Source organism: Anomaloglossus baeobatrachus, chromosome 12 (genome assembly GCF_048569485.1).
Source record: "Anomaloglossus baeobatrachus isolate aAnoBae1 chromosome 12, aAnoBae1.hap1, whole genome shotgun sequence".
NCBI classification, from domain to species: domain Eukaryota; kingdom Metazoa; phylum Chordata; class Amphibia; order Anura; family Aromobatidae; genus Anomaloglossus; species Anomaloglossus baeobatrachus.
Genome location: NC_134364.1, coordinates 15040518 through 15064578, shown reverse-complemented (window position 1 = coordinate 15064578; position 24061 = coordinate 15040518). Strand labels below are relative to the sequence as shown.

Here is a 24061-nt window from a genome sequence, read left to right as displayed (position 1 = left end):
GGGCAGTGGGGTCTGGGGGAGCAGTGGGGTCTGGGGGAGCAGTGGGATCTGGAGGGCAGTGGGGTCTGGAGGGGGTGGGCTCTGGGGGGGGCAGTGGGGGGCAGTGGCGTCTGTGGGGTCTGGGAGGGGTGCAGTGGGGTCTGGAGGACAGTGGGGGTGGGTGGGGTCTGGGGGGCAGTGGGGTCTTTGGAGGGGAAGCTTTCTCCCAAGCTGAGCCTGCAGTGTGCGCGGCAGTGATAACGCACGGTGTGTACAGAGCTGCTCCCGCCGGTGTCTCCGGAGGTGACAGTGCTGGCTGCCCGCAGATAACCGCCGCCGTCACGTGCTCCTCCTCCGCCGCCGGCCTCTGCCTTATACAGCGCCGCGCAGTCACCGCCTCCAGACCGCGCTCAGTGCAGGAGGACGGCAGGATCCGGAGTGCGACCCGCCAGATCCGGGCCCCGAGGCAGGTACGTCACCCCGGACACCGGGAGATGCGGGGGTCCCGGGGGGTGCAGGGCTGGGGGCTGCGGGGATCCCGGGGGAGGATGTCTGGGGGCCGCTGTGATCCCGGGGTGCAGGGCTGGTTGCTGTGATCCGGGGGTGCACTGTACATATGGGGGTCATCCCTTCTGCATGTCTGCGATGTTCTGCGCACTATGTTGCCTGTGGTACCACCATGGGTGACATATGAGGAATGCTATGAGTGTAATGTACAGTGTGCTGGGGCAATACTACTGGGTGTATGGGGGGACATGTACAGTTATGGCCGAAAGTGTTGGCACCCTTGAAATTGTTCCAGAAAATTAAGTATTTCTCCCAGAACATGATTGCAGTTCCACACGTTTTGTTATAGACACGTTTTTATTGCCTTTGTGTGCATTTGAAGAACCCAAAAAAAATCAAAAGGCAAATTGTAGATAATTTCACACTAAACCCCCAGAATGGGCCTAAGAAAATAAATTGGGATGTCTACAAATTTGTAGCTAAATAACTTTGTTTCAAGCACTTCAAAAACATACAGATAGGGCGTTTAGATTGTCAACACTGTCCCCATTGGGGCTCACAATGTATGTAAACGCTGCGGAATTAATAGCACTATATAATCTTTATTTCTATAGCGCCAACATATTCCGCAGCACTTTACAATTCAGAGTGAGTGAATAAATATTATTATAAGCATGTGATGCTCATTCAAACTCACCTGTGGCAAGTATCAGGTGTGGGCAATATTGAAATCACTTCTGAAACCAGATAAAAAGGGGAGAAGTTGACTTAAACTTTGCATTGTGTGTCTGTGTCCCCCTCACATGGAGAAGAGAAAGAGAAGAGAACTGTCTGAGGACTTGAGAACCTAAATTGTTGAAAAATGTCAACAATCTCAAGGTTACACGTCCATCTCCAGAGATCTTGATGTTCCTTTGTCCATAGTGCATAACATAAGACGTTTACAACCCATGGCACTGCAACTAATCTCCCTGGATGGCAGAGAAAACTTGATGAAAGGTTGTAACGCAGGATAGTTCGGATGGTGGATAAGATCCAATCCTGCTCCAAAGAAATTCAGTCTGTCCTGCAGCTCAGGGGCATCAGTGTCAGCGCAAACGATCCGTTCACATCTGAATGAAATGCTATGGTGGAGATCAGGAGGACCCCACTGCTGACATGGCCAGAAAAAGCCAAAATGTACAAGAGTAACCAAAATCCTTCTGGGAAAGAGTCTTGTGGACAGATGAGAACAAAAGATCACAGCACCTACAGTCACACATGGTGGAGGTCAGAGATGTGTTGGTTGTTCTGCTGCCTCTGGCACTGGGGGCCTTGATTGTGTGTAAGACATCATGAAATCTGAAGATTACCAAAGGGTTCTGGGTGGCAATGTAGAGCCCAGTGTCATAAAACTGAGGGTGCGTCCTACATCATGGGTCTTCGAGCAGGATAATGACTCCAAACACTTCAAGAAGCTCAAGAAATGGATGGAAACAAAGCGCTGGAGAGTTCTGAAGAGGCAGCAATGAGTCCGGATCTAAACCCCATTGACACCTGGGGAGAGATCTGAAAATTGGGAGTAGAGAAGACGCCTTCAGATATGAGAGACCTGGAGACGATAGCAAAAATATTGTCCAGACGATTTTTGGAGTTTTGTGTAAAATTATATTTTTTGTGTATGTGTTGTTCCAATACACAAACAAAATAAAGGTGCAACTGCAAGAATTTCCTGGGAGGAACACTTCATTTTCTGGTACAACTTCAAGGGTGCCAACACTTTCAGCCATGACTGTGCAGGGTGCATTGTGGGTGTAGTACTAGATCCACAAGGTACTATATATAGTATTTCAATACAGTGGATATATGGGGGTGACATGTGGGGTGCAGTGGCTCTAATACTATGCATACGTGTGGCGCTGTTCAGTGCTGGGGCCATAGTATGGGGGTACATGTTGTTGGGTGTGATATGGGGTTGTACAGAAGCAGCGGGGTGTGGGGTGTAGTCGGGCTTTTCTGTGGGTGTATGGGGGGCACCGGGCTGCGGCACCAGTATATGTGGTTGTCTGTAGTACAGGGGTATGTACGGGGTATCGGGGCGTTGGGCTGTAGAGCATTGTATGGCAGGGTTATGTTTCTTTAGGGGTGTAATATGGCATATGGGGGGTCATGTGGCATGGGGGGCTGTAGTGTAGGGGTGTAATATGGTCAATGTGGGGTCACGTGGCATGGGGGGCTGTAGTGTAGGGGTGTAATATGGTATATGTGGGGTCACGTGGCATGGGGGGCTGTAGTGTAGGGGTGTAATATGGTATATGTGGGGTCATGCGGCATGGTGGGCTGTAGTGTAGGGGTGTAATATGGTATATGTGGGGTCATGCGGCATGGGGGGCTGTAGTGTAGGGGTGTAATATGGTATATGTGGGGTCATGCGGCATGGGGGGCTGTAGTGTAGGGGTGTAATATGGTATATGTGGGGTCATGCGGCATGGGGGGCTGTAGTGTAGGGGTGCTGGGGCTGTGGTACAGGGGTAAGTTGATTTGTGATTATACTATTTGGGGTGTACTCAGTTCAGTGACTGATAATTTTGCATTTATTGGACCTTGTATGTTTAGTCGTAGTGGAAAGAGATGAGTTTTTTTTTTGTTCTATTCAATGTTATAATTTGAAGCTGCTGCAGAACCTCTTCTTCCAGTTCTACATCTGTACCCGTGAATCGCCTCCGCGGTGTCAGTACCTGAGCCCCTGTGAATATTTCACTACATTTTAATATTTAATTGTGGTGTAAGCTTACAAGGGTGGAGGGCGGCTGCCATGATGGAGGGGGGGGGGTTGTCACTAATTTTACCAGAGGGGGAGGGCGGCTGGCATGTCTATGGGCAGGGGGGGTCGAGTCACTAATTTTACATGGGGTGGAGGGCAGCTGCCATGTTGGTGGGGTATGGGGGAGGTCACTAATTATAGAGGGGTGCAGGCACCATGTTGGTGGGGTATAGGGGAGGACACTAGTTGGACAGGGGGTGCAGGACGGCTGTCATGTCGGTGGGGTATGGGGCAGGGTCACTAATTTTACAGGGGGAGTGAAGGGTAGCTGCCATGTCTGTGGGGTCACTAATTGGATAGGGGGTGCAGGGCGCATGCCATGTCAGTGAGGTATGGGGGAGGTCACTAATTAGACAGGGGGTGCAGGCACTATGTCAGTGTGTCAGTGGGGTATGGGTGTCACTAATTGTATAGGGGTGCAGGACGGCTGCCATGTCGGTGGGATATGGGGGGGGGGCACTAATTGTATAGGGGGTGCAGAGAGGCTGCCATATCAATGGGATATGGGGGGCATTAATTGTGCAGGTGGTGCAGGACGGCTGCCATGTCAGAGGGGTATGGGGGATCACTAATTAGACAGGGAGACACTGTCAGTGGGGTATGGCTGTCACTAATTGTACAGGGGTGCAGGGAGGCTGCCATGTCGGTGGGGTATGGGGGGGGCACTAATTGTACAGGGGTGCAGTGCGGTTGTCATGTTGGTGAGGTATGGGGGGGTCAGTAATTGTACAGGGGGCGCAGGCACTATGTCAGTGGGGTATGGTGGGCACTAATTGTATAGGGGGTCCAGGGTGGCTGTCATGTCGGTGGGGGTATGGGGGGGTCACTAATTGTATAGGGGGGCCGGACGGCTGTTATGTCGGTGGGGTGCAGGAGCACAGTGTTTGTGTGATTGTCGCCGCCAGCAGCGACATTGTGGCTTCTTGGTGAATGGCGGGGTCCAGCTGTCCCCCCCCCTCCCCTGTACTGGGGGTGTCTCCCCCTCCCCTGTATAGGGGGTGTCTCTATGCTGGGGGGGAATATTCGGCATTCCTGCGGGCCTGGCTGCTGGGACTTGTGCTCCTGTTTGATAATTGTAGGAGAGTGAATGTACAGAACATTCACACGATATCTGCACAATCACTCATCAGACGCTAAACACCGCAGCCTAGAGGGGATATAGTAAATCCTCTTCATTCTGTAGAGTCATGCTGAGACTTGTAGTTCCACAAGCCTTATCAGTGCTAATGCTGCCAGTGCCAACCTGTGCACAACACCCAATAAAACACAATGTGGGTGAGTCAGTGTGCCCGCACGCCCCGCACTGAGTCACGGAAGCCTCCATGATGAGATGTTCATCCCCGAGAGACCCGGAGGCCTTTATAATCCTCCTGTATACAGCCGAGCGATCCATACACATTGTACTTGCTGGAGATTCGCCGTTGGAGAGTTGCCCATTGTGCTCTATGGTGAAAGTGGATTTGGTGGATCGATGTGAACTGATTATTTTAGCTTCGGAGGATTGGATGAAACCCAGAGGATAATGGGATAATGCCCCCAGAGGATAATGCCCCCAGAGGATAAAGCCCCCAGAGGATAAAGCCCCCAGAGGATAAAGCCCCCAGAGGATAAAGCCCCCAGAGGATAATGCCCCCAGAGGATAATGGGATAATGCCCCCAGTGGATAATGCCCTCAGTGGATAATGCCCCCAGAGGATAATGGGATAATGCCCCCAGAGGATAATGGGATAATGCCCCCAGAGGATAATGGGATAATGCCCCCAGAGGATAATGGGATAATGCCCCCAGAGGATAATGCCCCCAGTGGATAATGCCCCCAGAGGATAATGCCCCCAGAGGATAATGGGATAATGCCCCCAGTGGATAATGCCCCCAGTGGATAATGCCCCCAGTGGATAATGCCCCCAGAGGATAATGGGATAATGCCCCCAGTGGATAATGCCCCCAGAGGATAATGGGATAATGCCCCCAGAGTCCTGTGACCCGCCATAAGCCGTTGCGACAGTCCAAACCCACTAGACAGTTACATAGTGGGCGCTGAGCTGCTGGGTCATGTGTTTGACAGCAGAATTTTGAAGGCAGCTCTGGAGGAGAATGGAGCGAAGGCGAAGTTTTTGTTGATAAATGATTTTCCATATTGCTACATTGATGCCAAATAGTCTGATATCAAGAAATAATTATAGTTTATACCTAATTAGTCAACATCATCTTCAATCCCCCGGCACCGCCGCCCATCCCCCGGGGGACTCGTGGTGTCAGACGCTTCATTCTTCTATTCTGCATATTAATTGCTGCAGAAACCAAAAATACTGAGAAGAAGCACGAGTTCTCGGAAACAAAGATCTCTTCATCTCTGTCAGCGACTGACGCCGAGGACCGGACCATCGGGGACACCGGAGGGGGCGACATTATATTGTGCCAAACTGTATCCACGGCCTGGAAATGTCAAAGATTTGTATATATATATATCAAACTAGAAAAAGAGACTTGTTTAAGGAAGTCCCTGATTGATTAGGGTTTAACCCCTTAGATGTCAAGTGGAACATTTAGAGCCATTCTGGTGGCCAGGCAGCAGGGTGCGGGCACGTCCTCTGTCGGTGAGGAATGTCCTCCTCCGGGGGGGGTGGAGGTGACAGAATGACAAGTCTGAGGGATTTACATCCGCGGTGATGAAGAATGGGGACGGTGACAATGAGCAAAACCGACAAGAGAGGCCCACAGGAAACAATGGAGCAAATACCAAGTGTAACAATAACATTGTATCACTCCCTGGGGCAGGGGCAATGCTCTGCACACCAGATAGCCATAGCCAGATTCCTCGCTCCTCCCTCCAGACTCCCTTCTGTCTCCGCTCCTCCCTCCAGACTCCCTTCTGTCTCCGCTCCTCCCTTCTGTCTCCGCTCCTCCCTCCAGACTCCCTCCTGTCTCCGCTCCTCCTTCCAGACTCCATCCTGTCTCCGTTCCTCCCTCCAGACTCCCTTCTGTCTCCGCTCCTCCCTCCAGACTCCCTCCTGTCTCCACTCCTTTGTCCAGACTCCCTTCTGTCTCCGCTCCTCCCTCCAGACTCCCTTCTGTCTCCGCTCCTCCCTCCAGACTCCCTTCTGTCTCCGCTCCTCCCTCCAGACTCCCTTCTGTCTCCGCTCCTCCCTCCAGACTCCCTTCTGTCTCCGCTCCTCCCTCCAGACTCCCTTCTGTCTCCGCTCCTCCCTCCAGACTCCCTTCTGTCTCCGCTCCTCCCTCCAGACTCCCTTCTGTCTCCGCTCCTCCCTCCAGACTCCCTTCTGTCTCCGCACCTCCCTCCAGACTCCCTACTGTCTCCGCTCCTCCCTCTAGACTCACTCCTCCCTCCAGACTCCCCTCTGTCTCCGCTCCTCCCTCCAGACTCCTCTCTGTCTTCGCTCCTCCCTCCAGACTCCTCTCTGTCTTCGCTCCTCCCTCCAGACTCCTCTCTGTCTTCGCTCCTTCCTCCAGACTCCTCTTTGTCTTCGCTCCTCTCTCCAGACTCCCTTTTGTCTCCGCTCCTTACTCCAGACTCCCTTCTGTCCTTGCTCCTCATTTCCATCTTTGTTCCTTGCTCCAGACTCCCTTCTGTCTTCGCTCTTCCCTCTGGACTTCCCTCTGTCTTCGCTCTACCCTCCAGACTTCCCTCTGTCTTCGCTCTACCCTCCAGACTTCCCTCTGTCTTTGCTCCTCCCTCCGGACTCCTCCCTGTCTTCGCTCCTCCCTCAGTCCTCGGTCCTCCCTCCAGACTCCCCGCTCTCTTCGCTCTTCCCTCTGGACTGCCCTCTGTCCTCCCTCCTCCTTCTGTCCTCTCTCCTCCCTCTGTCCTCGCTCCTCCCTCCAGACTCCCCCCTGTCCTTGCTCCTCCCTCCAGACGCTGCCCTGTCGCTCCTCACCCTGTCCTCCCTCCAGACTCCCTCTGTCCTCGCTCCTCCCTCCAGACTCCCTCTGTCCTCGCTCCTCCCTCCAGACTCCCTCTGTCCTCGCTCCTCCCTCCAGACTCCCTCTGTCCTCGCTCTTCCCTCCAGACTCCCTCTGTCCTCGCTCCTCCCTCCAGACTCCCCCCTGTCCTCGCTCCTCGCCCTGTCCTCGCTCCTCCCTCCAGACTCCCTCTGTCCTCGCTCTTCCCTCCAGACTCCCTCTGTCCTCGCTCCTCCCTCCAGACTCCCCCCTGTCCTCGCTCCTCGCCCTGTCCTTGCTCCTCCCTCCAGACTCTGCCCTGTCCTCGCTCCTCGCCCTGTCCTCGCTCCTCCCTCCAGACTCCCTCTGTCCTCGCTCCTCCCTCCAGACTCCCTCTGTCCTCGCTCCTCCCTCCAGACTCCCTCTGTCCTCCTCAGACACCTCGGTTACCAACATATCCTGCAGGAAAACACAAGGATCCGGCAGCCTCCATACATGTAAATTGACAGGTGTTTGCCCAACTTTAATGTGAATGGGGACCTAAACAATTCTATCTAATCTCCATTGTTTAGAGCGTTGAATACATTTTATTGTTCCCTGTTATCAGCCATATCCTATCCATAACTTACATATGCCACCAGTGACAATCATAAACTCCAGTCCATAACAGATGAGAGAATAAATGTTCCGCCGGATATTATCCGATCACTTGCCTGAGTGAATGGATTCTCCCCATCTGCTGTGTATTATGGGATGTGAGCAGATGTTATTTACGTATTTTGCCGGTATATTCGCCCTCTGATCTCCGGGAGCAGCAGATCCTCGTCCTGTTTCCGCCTGTCACCCCGATCATTACATAAGCAGGCAGTGGCGCGCTGCGTGCGGCGGCGGTGACCGTCTGCGTCCGCCTCTTGCATCTGTCCTGATTGCAGGTGTATTAATAATTCATTGTGTATTTAATTAGTCATGTAAGGAGCAGCTGTCGGCGCTTAGATCCCGTCACAACAAGCGAGCGGCGTCCGCGAGCACAGCATTGTCTGCACGCCACCATTGTCATCTATTCAGCTTCAATTGGCCGGAAACGCCGGGGTCCTTTATGAAGCCGGAGACTCGTGGCCGGTGGTGAACAGCGTAATGAGCACAGAACGATCCTTCCTCCTCACAGATCAGACTCATGCCGGCCTGTTAGGCTCCTGGAGGCTGCAGCAGCCCTGCCCCATTACTCATAACACTGCAATTAATACACAAATAGGAAGAGAAACCGGATGCAAGTACAACCTGTGCACTCGCTGCATCCTATTGCTACACTAGAGGTGCAACTCCAAGCTCCTGGGCCCCAGTGCAAAAGCTCCAACGGAGCCCCCAAATATTGCAAGGCTTCCATAGCATTGCTCTTTTTATATAGGCCAAAGGGACTTTTTGGGGCCCCCTAGTCTCCGGGGCTGGGGTGCATTGTAGTTACGCCCCCTCTCCCCTCCACACAGTTTTTTTTTACTGTTTTATACCTGTAAAAGTTAAGTGACTAATAAAATCCTCTAACAGGCTCTTAAACTCTCCAATTATCTGTTATGCTGCAGCACCCGACGGCGAAAAAGCTTCCAGCTACTGCAAAGCATCATTCACAAGTCGCATCTTTGTAGCCTTTTTTCTATTATTTCTTTTTTTGCTGCGCTTTTTATTAGGTAATTTCACGTGTTCCCTTTTTGCTGTTTTTTTTTTCTTTAGCACAATCTGCTCTCTTGGCAGTAAAGCAGGTTTTACTGTGTTTTTGTTTTTTTTTGCTGTGTTTTTGGTGTCTTTTGTCTATATTACATTTTTAAATAAAGTTAGAGTATTCCGGCTGCGTGCCCACGATCAGGGGTCACAGCGGTTTGGACACAGCATGTTATCCAAAACTCTGCGTTGTACAGCACAAGCACAGTGGATGGATATATAGAAATCCCACACCTGCGGTGCTTGTTTTGCCTGCAGCGTAAGGCTAGTTTCACACTTGCGTTGGACGGGATCCGTAGCATTGCATTGTGTGACTCATGCAATGGATGCGTTGCATATAGTGGCACAACGGATGCTACGGATCGTACAAAATAACGCAGTCCGTTATAGGGTTTTTTCTTTGACTTTACACATCTGAGCATGCGCAGTTGTGTAAAGACGGATGCATTAACGGAATCCGTCAAATGACGGATTCTAACGGAATCCGCCACCATAGGCGTCCATTATAAAAACAACGGACGCCGACGGAATCCTGCAGGTTGCGTTTTTTTGAAGTGAAGAAAAACACTACATGCAGCGTTCCATCCGCCCGACGGTCACTGACCATCAGCGTCAAAACAACTGATGCGCCGCGGGGTGGATGCAATGCAAGACCATCCGTTGCTATCCATAGCTAGTAGAAGTCTATGAGGAATATAACAGTTTCCTGCAACGGTTACCGTAATCCCTCAAGGCTGCGGATAGCAACGGAAGCCGTCCAACGCAAGTGTGAAAGTAGCCTAAGCTGACCTGCGAGGGGTCTCCACAGGGAGAACAGAGAAAGTCCGCAGCTGCCCGAACCCCGATCATGGGCAGGAGCGACTGCGGTCTGCTGCGGAGAACACTCGCGGCCCCGAAGGAGAGGATATGCTGCGTCCAGGAACCTGATCATGGGAAAACACAGCTGCAACACTCGCGGCCCCGCAGGAGAGGATATGCTGCGTCCAGGAACCTGATCATGGGAAAACACAGCTGCAACACTCGCGGCCCCGCAGGAGAGGATATGCTGCGTCCAGGAACCTGATCATGGGCAAACACAGCTGCAACACTCGCGGCCCCGCAGGAGAGGATATGCTGCATCCAGGATCCTGATTGTGAGTACACACAGCCGCAACACTCGTGGCCCCGCAGGGGAGGATATGCTGTGTCCAGGACCCTGATCGTGAGTACGCACAACTGCAACACTCGTGGCCCCGCAGGAGAGGATATGCTGCGTCCAGGACCCTGATCGTGAGTACGCACAGCTGCAACACTCGTGGCCCCGCAGGAGAGGATATCCTGCGTCCAGGACCCTGATTGTGAGTACGCACAGCTGCAACACTCGCGGCCCCGCAGGAGAGGATATGCTGCATCCAGGATCCTGATCGTGAGTACGCACAGCAGCAACACTCGCGGCCCCGCAGGAGAGGATATGCTGTATTCAGGACCCTGATCGTGAGTACGCACAGCTGCAACACTTGCGGCCCCACAGGAGAGGATATGCTGCGTCAGGACCCTGATCGTGAGAACGCACAGCTGCAACACTCGCGGCCCCGCAGGAGAGGATATGCTGCATCCAGGACCCTGATCGTGAGTACGCACAGCTGCAACACTCGTGGCCCCGCAGGAGAGGATATCCTGCGTCCAGGACCCTGATTGTGAGAACGCACAGCTGCAACACTCGCGGCCCCGCAGGAGAGGATATGCTGCATCCAGGATCCTGATTGTGAGTACACACAGCCGCAACACTCGTGGCCCCGCAGAAGAGGATATGCTGCGTCCAGGACCCTGATCGTGAGTACGCACAGCAGCAACACTCGCGGCCCCGCAGGAGAGGATATGCTGTATTCAGGACCCTGATCGTGAGTACGCACAGCTGCAACACTTGCGGCCCCACAGGAGAGGATATGCTGCGTCAGGACCCTGATCGTGAGAACGCACAGCTGCAACACTCGCGGCCCCGCAGGAGAGGATATGCTGCATCCAGGACCCTGATCGTGAGTACGCACAGCAGCAACACTCGTGGCCCCGCAGGAGAGGATATGCTGCATTCAGGACCCTGATCGTGAGTACGCACAGCTGCAACACTTGCGGCCCCGCAGGAGAGGATATGCTGCATTCAGGACCTGATCGTGAGTACGCACAGCTGCAACACTTGCGGCCCCGCAGGAGAGGATATGCTGCATTCAGGACCCTGATCGTGAGTACGCACAGCTGCAACACTTGCGGCCCCGCAGGAGAGGATATGCTGCATTCAGGACCTGATCGTGAGAACGCACAGCTGCAACACTCGCGGCCCCGCAGGAGAGGATATGCTGCATTCAGGACCCTGATCGTGGGCACAGACAGCTGCAACACTCGTGGCCCCGCAGGAGAGGATATGCTGCATCCAGGACCCTGATCGTGAGTACGCACAGCTGCAACACTAGCGGCCCCGCAGGAGAGGATATGCTGCACCAAAGACCCTGATCGCGAGTACTGACAGCAGCAACACTCGCGGCCCCGCAGGAGAGGATATGCTGTATTCAGGACCCTGATCGTGAGTACGCACAGCTGCAACACTTGCGGCCCCACAGGAGAGGATATGCTGCGTCAGGACCCTGATCGTGAGAACGCACAGCTGCAACACTCGCGGCCCCGCAGGAGAGGATATGCTGCATTCAGGACCCTGATCGTGGGCACAGACAGCTGCAACACTCGTGGCCCCGCAGGAGAGGATATGCTGTGTCCAGGACCCTAATCATGAGTACGCACAGCTGCAACACTCGTGGCCCCGCAGGAGAAGACTTGCTGCGTCCAGGACCCTGATCGTGAGTACGCACAGCTGCAACACTCGCGGCCCCGCAGGAGAGGATATGCTGCGTCAGGACCCTGATCGTGGGCACAGACAGCTGCAACACTCGCGGCCCCGCAGGAGAGGATATGCTGCGTCAGGACCCTGATCGTGAGTACGCACAGCTGCAACACTCGTGGCCCCGCAGGAGAAGACTTGCTGCGTCCAGGACCCTGATCATGGCAACGTAGCCTATTAGTAGATTAGGTGGAGACTTATTCTACACAAAAAATACACCTTGTGGCAGAAAAACATGTGTTTTTGAGTGCGTTTTTTTGTTAAATCAATGCCTGGAAGGGTTAAAAACCCAGGAAAAACGCACCGACAATTGACACGCTGCTTCTTTTTTCTGGACCCAAATCTGCAAGGACAAAAGCAACGTGCGCACAACGCTTCAGAATCTTCCCTGACATTGCCGGCATAACGATAGACGTGGAATTGGGCAACAAACTGCACCAAATCTGCCACAAAAAATTTTACATTCACCAAAAAAGCAGCGAAAATGCAGTTGTTTTTGCACTTCCTCATTTGCTTAAAATGGTGAAAAAAGCTGCAAAAACGCTGAAAGAATTGACGCTGCTTCTTTCAAAAACGCAGCAGTTTTCCATTTCATTCAGAAACAAAGAAAGCAAATGTGCGTGTGCGGGGGATTTCTGGAGTCTCATCGGTTTTGATGAAATTGTTAAAAGCAACTTTTAATTTGCGGAAAACCCTTGGAAAAAAACTATGAAAAATGCAAGGTGTGAACATAGCCTTAACATTGCAGACATCTCCTGCACATACACCATTGCTTTAGTTTTACTACAAACCGTGTCATGTCCATTCTTTCAGCATTTTTGCACCACAGAAAACAATGAGCTACTGCAAAAAATATACAACCGTGCAATTTTACTGAATAAAACAAACTTTATTCATGTACCGGGGACACATGACTTATATAATCAGCAGCAAAAAAGCAGAGGAAACCTGTTTTTTTTTTAAGCAGCTTCACAACCAAGGGAGAAGAAAAAAAGCACCAAAAAAGCAACGTGTGGACAAAGTTTTGCAAAAATGTTCAAGAATGATCAGATTGTTAAACAGAAACTGCTTCAAAAATCGCTTCTGTTTTTGGGAATTTTTATATGTGTTTTTGTTTTAGGAGAAAAAATTTGAAAAACGACTTCTGCTTTTTAGGCTATGTCCGCACTTTGCGTTTCCACCTGCGTTTCAGCTGCTTTTTAGGTCCGTTTGGAACTGCACCTTTTTCATGCCAAAAGGCATGCGTTTTGATTTTCCAGCAAAGTCTATGGAAAATGTAGATTTCTAGACCGCACTTTGCGTTTTAAAACGCTGCGTTTCATTTGCATATTTTGTGGCAAAAACCATGCGTTCAAAGAAGCAGCATGTCAATTGTTTTTGCCATTTCTGCAGCGTTTTGCTAACATTGAAGTCAATGAGAAATGGCAAAAACCAATAAATTTCAAAGTTCCTGCGTTTTACCTGCTTTTTAAGTGCAGAAAACATGCGTTTTGAACAAACAAAATGTATGCTTTTCTAACATTAAATTAATGGAATCATATGTCCCTTTACACATACACATAGTCCGACAATTCAATTAAAGAAAATTATGATGTTATTGCTATGTTAGCAATAAATATTATACAACCGCTATAATTTCAAGAAATATAACTATTTTCTTAAATAATTCAAAAATTATATATTTTTTTGCTTTTTTTTCTCTCTTTTTTTCATTCTGTTTGACTATTTAATCTTTATTTAGCAGTGTCTTGATGTTCAAAATGCATCTGTCAAAACGCAAGGGAAAAAGCACTGAAAACGCATCTAAAACGCGTTAAATATGCATGCGTTTTCAGCGCTAAATTTCTGAAAAAGGCAACTTTGGCTAAATCAATTAAGGTAAAAACGTGCGTTTACAACTGCAAGTAGCACAACGCAAAGTGCGTTCTCAGCCTTAATGTTTGTGCACATTCAGATTCTGCTTCGATCCCATGAGAACAATTGCTCAATAAAATGTGCACAGTAATATCAAATCCACGTCTGTGCGCTTTTCTGCTGTGCACATTTTATCAGTGACTATAAACCCAGCGTGAATAAAGTGTGGTACTGTCCCTTTAAATCCAGCACAAGCTGGGAGCTGGCAGAGGGCGATGTTTTTGTCTGGGGCTTCGCCCTTGGTGTGGGTTTTCGGAGGCTTGGTATGTCATCCGCTGCCATTATCTCCAGTGCCCAAAATGGCTCAGGAACTCCCTGCTCGCGGGAGGGTGCATCGGCCGCGTCTGCTCTATTTATCTGCACGGAAAAAAAATGATTGCGAAACCTTTTTATTGTGACTGTTGAGGGTCCCCCCCCCCCCCCCCCGTTAATGAATTTTAGCTATTTTATAGAGACATGGCTCATATTCCGGCAGCTGTCACATGTAACGTGTTTTCATTGAGCAGAGGTAATTAAATTCTCCGACTTGTTTTTCCAGATTTTTTTTCCGCCCCCGCCCTGTCGCTACACATTTTGCATTTACACAAAAAAATGTAAACATGAATTAAATAGGAGCGTTGAGCACGTGAAGCAAAACCCCGGGTGCAGAGGACGGCAGAGTACACAGTGCGGGGGGGAAGACGCTACGGTATTTGCATGTGCGAGGCGGGGATGGAAATGCTGCTGATACTGTGTATTTTGCACGTTGGACGGGGGAGGAGAGACAACAGCTATATGATGTGCAGTGCTTTGTTTTTTCCATAATGTGCAATATTTTAGAAAAAAATGTTTACTCCAAGTTGTTTGCAGTTTTCTTGATTCGACTTATAATAATAAAGTTTTATTTCTATAGCGCCAACATATTCCGCAGCGCTTTACAATTCAGAGGGGACTTGTACAGACAATATGAGACAGTACAAAAAAACAACATTAAGATCCCAGGAGGAGTGAGGCCCTGCTCGTAAGCTACAGTCTATGAGGGAATACGGGGGCACAAAAGGTGAATGGGGGAGAAACTTCTTCTTCGACTTCTTCTTCTTCTATTTGTATCGGTTTCCAGGATGATAAACATTTCTCTGCTTCACTCGACTGTAAAAGTTACAGGAAGTGGTCGAGGTTATAGGAGGCTGAATCCTCGCTCTGCAGCGCAACACGTGACATCTGCGGCTTGTAGATGAAGGGTGAAGCCTGTCTGCCCAACAACCCAGAGGCCCCTGTACATGGGGCACATGTCTGGCTTCTAATCCTGAATTACCTCCAGAGCTGCACTCACTATTCTGCTGGTGCAGTCACTGTGTACATACATTACTGATCCTGAGTTACCTCCTGTATTATACTCCAGAGCTGCACTCACTATTCTGCTGGTGCAGTCCCTGTGTACATACATTACCGATCCTGAGTTACCTCCTGTATTATACTCCAGAGCTGCACTCACTATTCTGCTGGTGCAGTCACTATGTACATATATTACTGATCCTGAGTTACCTCCTGTATTATACTCCAGAGCTGCACTCACTATTCTGCTGGTGCAGTCACTATGTACATATATTACTGATCCTGAGTTACCTCCTGTATCATACTCCAGAGCTGCACTCACTATTCTGCTGGTGCAGTCACTGTGTACATACATTACATTACTGATCCTGAGTTACCTCCTGTATCATACTCCAGAGCTGCACTCACTATTCTGCTGGTGCAGTCACTGTGTACATACATTACATTACTGATCCTGAGTTACCTCCTGTATTATACTCCAGAGCTGCACTCACTATTCTGCTGGTGCAGTCACTGTGTACATACATTACATTACTGATCCTGAGTTACCCCCTGTATTATACTCCAGAGCTGCACTCACTATTCTGCTGGTGCAGTCACTGTGTACATACATTATATTACTGATCCTGAGTTACCTCCTGTATTATACTCCAGAGCTGCACTCACTATTCTGCTGGTGCAGTCACTGTGTACATACATTACTGATCCTGAGTTACCTCCTGTATTATACTCCAGAGCTGCACTCTCTATTCTGCTGGTGCAGTCACTGTGTACATACATTACTGATCCTGAGTTACCTCCTGTATTATACTCCAGAGCTGCACTCACTATTCTGCTGGTGCAGTCACTGTGTACATTACATTACTGATCCTGAGTTACCTCCTGTATTATACTCCAGAGCTGCCCTCACTATTCTGCTGGTGCAGTCACTGTGTACATACATTACATTACTGATCCTGAGTTACCTCCTGTATTATACCCCAGAGCTACACTCACTATTCTGCTGGTGCAGTCACTGTGTACATACATTACATTACTGATCCTGAGTTACCTCCTGTATTATACCCCAGAGCTGCACTCACTATTCTGCTGGTGCAGTCACTGTGTACATACATTACATTACTGATCCTGAGTTACCTCCTGTATTAGGCTGTGTGTGCACTTTGCGTAGTTTCATGTGTTTATGCTGCGTATTGCACTACAACGTAAGCGCATGCATCCTGCGTCCCCTGCACAGTCTATAAAGATTGTGCATAATCCATCTGCACGTTGCGTTTGAGAGCGCAGCCATTTTTATGCTGAAATTTTGATCTAAATCGCTGGGTTCAAAAAAGCAGCATGTCCCTTCTTTTGTGCGCTTTGGATGCTGCTCCCGCTCTGTCTATGGGAGAGGCTGCATCCAGAGCGCATGAAATCGAAATTAGGACTCATGCGCACGTAACTGAGTATTCTGCAGCGATTTGACAGCTCATGTGCGCTTCAAATCGCTGCAGAAACGCTGCATAATGGATGCAGTTTTTTTGGACAAAAAAGCCGATTTCCTTTGCTCGGGCTGCTGCCCCCTCCATAGACAGAGCAGGAGCTGCATCCAGAACGCACAATTAATTGACATGCTGCTTTTATGAACGCACGGATTTCGGTCAAAATTTTAGCCTCCAAATCGCTGCGTTCAAAAAAGCATCATGCACACGTATCATGCACAATCTACATAGATTGTGCAGGGGACGCAGGACGCATGCATTTACACTGCAGTGCTATACACAGCTAAATGCATGGAATTACGCAACGTGCGCATGAGCCCTTATTCTGCAGTCACACTGCATCCATTACGCAGTGTTTCTGCAGCGATTTGAAGCGCACATTCACTGCCAAATAAATCGCTGCAGATTTTTCAGCATGGACACTACGCAACGTGCGCACATAGCGTTTTCTCTTGCGTTTGGGTTGCCTCTTAAATTCCAAGCGGCATGCTTTTGCTTCCTCAGCAAAGTCTGTGAGAAATCGGAATTTCGCGGCCTGTCGCACATGGCCTAATATGACTGCTGCTTGTGCACTGAATTTGTTCTCCGCAGCGGGAATTCTGTTTACACAAAATATTATTCTCACCGGATGAACAAGCGAACTGCTCATTCATCCTATGATCACCAACCTGTTTACAGTACAAGAAAAAGGCATCTTTTATATCCTGTGTATACTCCAGAGCTGCATTCACTAGGCTCCTATAATGCTACAAGTAATGACTTTTATATATATATATATATATATATATATATATATATATATATATATATATATATATATATGATAAAATTATCATATCTGATGTACAGAAGACACCCAAAGTGTGATTTCTACTGAAACTAAGCAAGCAGGGATTGCTGGAGATTCTGCTCCAGTGTCAGCAGAATTATGAGTGCTGCTCCGGATGATGTAACTGGAGATAAGATATTTCCTCAGAAAGGAGTTGTTCCTTGGAAATTCATAATGAGTCGTGTACTATAACCTGATCAGCAGAGCCGTGCAGCTCCGGTGTGGCCGGGATTTATGTCTCGTGTGTCCTGTTTACACGTGTTGTATCTATTTTTGTATCTGTTTTATTGGATGCGTTTTGTATCTATTTTTATATGTTCTGTTTGTTGTGTATAGATTGTGTATCTTTTAGTTGTAGGTTGCTTGTATCTGTGTGTTTTTGTATGTGTCTGTTCTTTCAGTGCTGGCCCAAAGTATTGGCACCCCTGCAATTCTGTCAGATAATACTCAGTTTCTTCCTGAAAATGATTGCAATCACAAATTCTTTGTTATTATTATCTTCATTTATTTTGCTTGCAATGAAAAAAACACAAAAGAGAATGAAACAAAAATCAAATCATTGATCATTTCACACAAAACTCCAAAAATGGGCCAGACGAAAGTATTGGCACCCTTAGCCTAATACTTGGTTGCACAACCTTTAGCCAAAATAACTGCGAACAACCGCTTCCGGTTCCATCAATGAGTCTCTTACAATGCTCTGCTGGAATTTTAGACCATTCTTCTTTGGCAAACTGCTCCAGGTCCCTGAGATTTGAAGGGGGCCTTCTCCAAACTGCCATTGTGAGATCTCTCCACAGGTCTTCTATGGGGTTCAGGTCTGGACTCATTGCTGGCCACTTTAGTAGTCTCCAGTGCTTTCTATCAAACCAATTTCTAGTGCTTTTTGGAGTGTGTTTTGGGTCATTGTCCTGCTGGAAGACCCATGACCTCTGAGGGAGACCCAGCTTTCTCACACTGGGCCCTACATTATGCTTCAAAATTTGTTGGTAGTCTTCAGACTTCATAATGCCATGCACACGGTCAAGCAGTCCAGTGCCAGAGGCAGCAAAGCAACCCCAAAAAATCAGGGAACCTCCGCCATGTTTGACTGTAGGGACCGTGTTCTTTTCTTTGAATGCCTCTTTTTTTTCTTGTAAACTCTATGTTGATGGCTTTTCCCAAAAAGCTTTACTTTTGTCTCATCTGACCAGAGAACATTCTTCCACAATGTTTTAGGCTTTCTCAGGTAAGTTTTGGCAAACTCCAGCCTGGCTTTTTTATGTCTCGGGGTAAGAAGTGGGGTCTTCCTGGGTATCCTACCATACAGTCCCTTTTCATTCAGACGTCGCCGGATAGTACGGGTTGACACTGTTGTACCCTCGGACTGCAGAGCAGCTTGAGCTTGTTTGGATGTTAGTCGAGGTTCTTTATCCACCATCCGCACAATCTTGTGTTGAAATCTCTCGTCAATTTTTCTTTTCCTTCCACATCTAGGGAGGTTAGCCACAGTGCCATGGGCTTTACACTTCTTGATGACACTGTGCACCGTAGACACAGGAACTTTCAGGTCTTTGGAGATGGACTTGTAGCCTTGAGATTGCTCATGCTTCCTCGCAATTTGGATTCTCCAGTCCTCAGACAGTTCTTTGGTCTTCTTTCTTTTCTCCGTGCTCAATGTGGTGCACACAAGGACACAGGACAGAGGCTGAGGCAACTTTAATCCAGGTCACCTGCTGCAAGTGTGATTTATTATTGACAACACCTGTTAGGTTCCACAGGTAAGTTACAGGGGCTGTTATTACACAAATTACAGAAGCAGCACAGGATTTTTCAAACAGTGCCAATACTTTTGTCCACCCCTTTTTTATGTTTGGTGTGGAATTATATCCAATCTGGCTTTATGACAATTTTTTTTTTCATTAAAGACAAATTAAATGAAGATAATAATACCAAAGAATTTGTGATTGCAATTATTTTCAGGAAGAAACTGAGTATTATCTGACAGAATTGCAGGGGTGCCAATACTTTGGGCCAGCACTGTATCTTCTTGTGTTGTTTATGTTGTTGTTTTTACCTTGTTTACCTGTTTGTTGTGTATTTTTTATTTATTTTGCACTGGTTTGTTACAATGTATGTCTCTGAATGTGTTTGTATGAGTTTTATCTCTTTTGTATATGTGTGCCTTATAGCTATGTGTCATTTTGATCTATATAGCGCTATATACAAGACACAATTAATGATAATCGGGAGCTGATACTTATCGGCCTGTCTCTGGTCGTGCGCTTTGTGTTTCTATCTCCGGTTTTGTCTTTGTTATGTATCCGGATTTCGGCATCGTCTCCCCCCAGGGACTGCGCTCGGTGTTAACCAGTCTCACAAGCCCCCGTTGTCTGGTCTCGCCCACATCCTAGAAAAGCCGCTGTAATCCCCCTGATTACGATAAAACCCTAATTGAATCTGTCATAAGAAATGGCGCAGATCCCGGGAGGAGGAGGAGGAATGTGCGATAAATGGAGGCAGCGGCGGACGCACAATGTAACAAAGAATCTCTGATACATTGTCTAAGGTTCATTATACGATGAGCTCGCGGGCAGGTCGCCCGGCACCTATGGATTCTAGCATTTGGATTATGGCGGGAACAGATGGGGTCCAGGCTGTGCGGGGGGAGAGGGTCCAGACAGCTCTGAGGAGAACCTGGCAGTGCAATGGGGGGTTACAAACCTATGGTGAGGGGCTGTCCAGACTGTTGGGAGGAGATTCTGGTGGAGAGGGGGGATTTTTGTCCTGTTTGTTGAGTGGGGGGTTATCCTGACTGTGGGGAGTTCCTGACTGGAGTGGGGGGCTATTTTGGCTGTGGAGGGGTTCTGACTGTGGAGTGGGGGGGCTATCATGGTTGTGGTGGGTCTTCACTGGAGTGAAGAGCTGTTGTGGCTGTAGCGGGTGGGGTTTCCAGACTGTGGGGGGGTTCCACACTGTGGAGCAGGGGGCTATCCTAGCTGTGGTGGGTCCTGACTGGATCTGGGGGCTATCCTGACTGTGGAGGGTCTTGACTTTAGAGCTGGGGGCTATCCTGGCTGTGGGGGGTTCCTGACTATGGAGCAAGGGCCTATCCTGGCTGTGGTGGGTCCTGACTGTGGAGCAGGAGACTATCCTAGCTGCGGTGGGTCCTGACTGGAGCTGGGGGCTATCCTGACTGTGGAGGGTCTTGACTTTGGAGCGGGGGGCTATCCTGGCTGTGGAGCTGGGGGCTATCCTGGTTGTGGAGCCGGGGACTATCCTGGCTGTGGAGCGGGGAGCTATCCTGGCTGTGGAGCGGGGGGCTATCCTGGCTGTGGAGCGGGGGGCTATCCTGGCTGTGGAGCGGGGGGCTATCCTGGCTGTGGAGCGGGGGGCTATCCTGGCTGTGGAGCGGGGGGCTATTCTGACTGTGGAGCTGGGGGCTATCCTGGCTGTGGAGCTGGGGGCTATCCTGGTTGTGGAGCAGGGGGCTATCCTGGTTGTGGAGCGGGGGGCTATCCTGGCTGTGGAGCGGGGGGCTATCCTGGCTGTGGAGCGGGGGGCTATCCTGGCTGTGGAGCGGGGGGCTATCCTGGCTGTGGAGCGGGGGGCTATCCTGGCTGTGGAGCGGGGGGCTATCCTGGCTGTGGAGCGGGGGGCTATCCTGGCTGTGGAGCGGGGGGCTATCCTGGCTGTGGTGGCTGTGGAGCTGGGGGCTATCCTGGCTGTGGAGCTGGGGGCTATCCTGGTTATGGAGCGGGGGGCTATCCTGGTTGTGGAGCGGGGGGCTATCCTGGCTGTGGAGTGGGGAAGCTATCCTGGCTGTGGAGTGGGGGGCTATCCTGGCTGTGGAGCTGGGGGCTATCCTGGCTGTGGAGGGTCCTGACTGGGGGGCTATCCTGGCTGTGGAGCTGGGGGCTATCCTGGCTGTGGAGCGGGTGGGCTATCCTGGCTGTGGAGCTGAGGGCTATCCTGGCTGTGGAGCTGTGGGCTATCCTGGCTGTGGAGCTGGGGGCCATCCTGGCTGTGGAGCTGGGGGCCATCCTGGCTGTGGAGCTGGGGGCCATCCTGGCTGTGGAGCTGGGGGCCATCCTGGCTGTGGAGCTGGGGGCTATCCTGGCTGTGGAGCTGGGGGGCTATCCTGGCTGTGGAGCTGAGGGCTATCCTGGCTGTGGAGCTGGGGGCTATCCTGGCTGTGGAGCTGGGGGGCTATCCTGGCTGTGGAGCTGGGGGCCATCCTGGCTGTGGAGCGGGGGGGCCATCCTGGCTGTGGAGCGGGGGGGCTATCCTGGCTGTGGAGCTGGGGGCTATCCTGGCTGTGGAGCTGGGGGCTATCCTGGCTGTGGAGCTGGGGGCTATCCTGGCTGTGGAGCTGGGGGGCTATCCTGGCTGTGGAGCTGGGGGGCTATCCTGGCTGTGGAGCTGGGGGGCTATCCTGGCTGTGGAGCTGGGGGCTATCCTAGCTGGGGGGCTATCCTGGCTGTGGAGCTGGGGGCTATCCTAGCTGGGGGGCTATCCTGGCTGTGGAGCTGGGGACTATCCTGGCTGTGGAGCTGGGGGCTATCCTAGCTGGGGGGCTATCCTGGCTGTGGAGCGGGGGGCTATCCTGGCTGTGGCAGGTGAGGTTTCCAGACTGTGGAGGGTCTTGACTCTGAGGTTAGACAGTGGTCTTATAGCTTTGTATCGGGGGTCTCTTGTAGACAATGACCTTGTACAGATTTCAGACCCTGGTCACCTTTTTTCACTTTGACTTTTTACTTGTCAGCTTGTTCCGTATCTCCGCTTGCTGCCGGTGAATGGAAACCGGTCTCGCATTCAAAAACCTTATAGAGCTAATATAGAAAGTCACGTTACATCTGTCGTGGGGCGGGGGAGGGGCTGGGTATTGGGGCTACAAAGCCCCCCTGCTGCTGCCGCCTGTGACTGCCTGCAGCCGCCATCTGTGGGGCCGGTGAGAGTCTGGCTGGGGGCTCGCTGTAGTATCTGGTGTCACATGTGACAGGCTGTGACGGGTGTGACGACACATGTCCTCTGACCGTCTGCAGCTGCTGCGGAACATCACGAGAGCCAGACTGGATACTACTGAGTGACACTGATACATAGTGGGATCCGGCAGGATTGTGATTGACAGGTGATCCCTGACAGCTGAGCTGATCCCTCCTGGCAGCCGGCCGCTGTGAGGCTCCCTGTCCTCTGGCTTTGTGCACGTGGAGTTTTCTGGAGGGGGTCACTTAAGGACGCGTGTCTTTGGGGGGATTTCGTTCTTTTGTTTTGGGGCAGGTTTTTGCAGACGTCATTGGACGGTAGAAGAAAGTATTTTCAGCTTACCAGGATGTATGGTCCCCGGAAACATTTGCGGTGCACGGATCCTCCAGCATCGCCCGGTCTGGAACCAACAGTGAGTCAATGAGGGGAGGAAGGGGGCAGGGAAAAGTGGAATCCAGCACCAAAAATTAATTTTGCACACTCACACGGCTGGACCCCGAGAGCATCATAGGCTATGTTTTGAGGGGAAATTTTAACCCCGCGCTTTACAGTTATTCGCCAAAAAACCTGCCTCCATTAAAGCGAATTGAGCTGGGAGCCACAGTGCAGCCAGAACTTCAGAAGAATGCGCAGCCACGCCCTTATATGGATTGTTGGCGTGTCACAATGCAGCCAGGGAAAGAGACACAGACAGGGAAAGAGACAGACACAGACAGGGAAAGAGACAGACATAGACAGGGTAAGAGACAGACACCAAGAGAGAGACAGATAAAGAGACAGACTGACAGGGAAAGAGACAGACACGGACAAAGAGACAGACACAGGGAAACAGACAGACAGGGAAAGAAAGGGTAAGAGACAGACAGGGTAAGAGACAGACAGGGTAAGAGACAGACAGGGTAAGAGACAGACAAAGACAGGTAAAGAGACAGACACAGGGAAAGAGAGATAGGGAAAGGGACAGACAGTCAGAGACAGACAGGGTAAGAGACAGACAGGGAAAGAGAGAGAGAGAGAGAGAGATACAGAGGGGGAGACAGACAGAGAATGGGAGAGAAACAGAGAGACAGTTACTATCCCGGGCGTTAATATATTCTATTTGTACATTATATCCCGGGAATGTTAATACATTCTATTTTGTTAACAGCAGTTATTAACCCGGGCGAAGCCGGGTAGTACAGCTAGTATAAGTTAAAAATATGAAAACCGCAAAAGGGGGGAAAGGGGTGTCATAATATCCTTACGCGTTTCGGACAGGAGGTTAAAAACATGTCCTTATTCATTTACCTATGAATTCATTTACCTATGAATAAGGACATGTTTTTAACCTCCTGTCCGAAACGCGTAAGGATATTAGGACACCCCTTTCCCCCCTTTTGCGGTTTTCATATTTTTAACTTATATGTCTCAATAAATTTTTGATTTTTATATAAAGCAATTTTTGGTGCTGGATTCCATTTTTCCTGCCCCCTTCCTCCCCTCATTGACTTGTCATTGGACGGTGCATGGTTTGCAGATGATTTCTGCAGGAGCCGCAACTTGCACAGATATTTTTTGTTCTTGTGTTTTTCAAAACCCAAAGTGGGAAGGACACTCAATTTTTTTTCTTTTTCTTTTTTTTTTTTTATCCATTTTTGCTGTTTTTGTAAACATTTGCTCTCCGGATAAAATCCCTTTTCCTCCTCTGCAGCTAATAAAGCCCAGATGTATTTCTAACGGCTTCCTCATGTGACTGAGCAGAGGAAACCGCGGCAGGACTGAGTCACAGGAAGCCGCCCTGGCGGGAG

General features: G+C 50.1%; 1 protein-coding gene across 3 annotated transcripts in view; it reads left to right on the top strand.

The window, feature by feature from the left end:
* The first annotated feature begins 339 nt into the window (after positions 1 to 339).
* The window catches only part of SYNE3 (spectrin repeat containing nuclear envelope family member 3), a 79405-nt gene continuing 55683 nt past the window's right edge, over positions 340 to 24061 (top strand). The window contains exon 1 of one of the 3 annotated variants that reach the window (XM_075330062.1): positions 340 to 449. The gene's annotated coding sequence lies outside the window, so the exon portion shown is untranslated. The remainder of the gene's footprint in view (positions 450 to 24061) is intronic. The other 2 variants (XM_075330059.1, XM_075330061.1) reach the window with 2 other exon arrangements.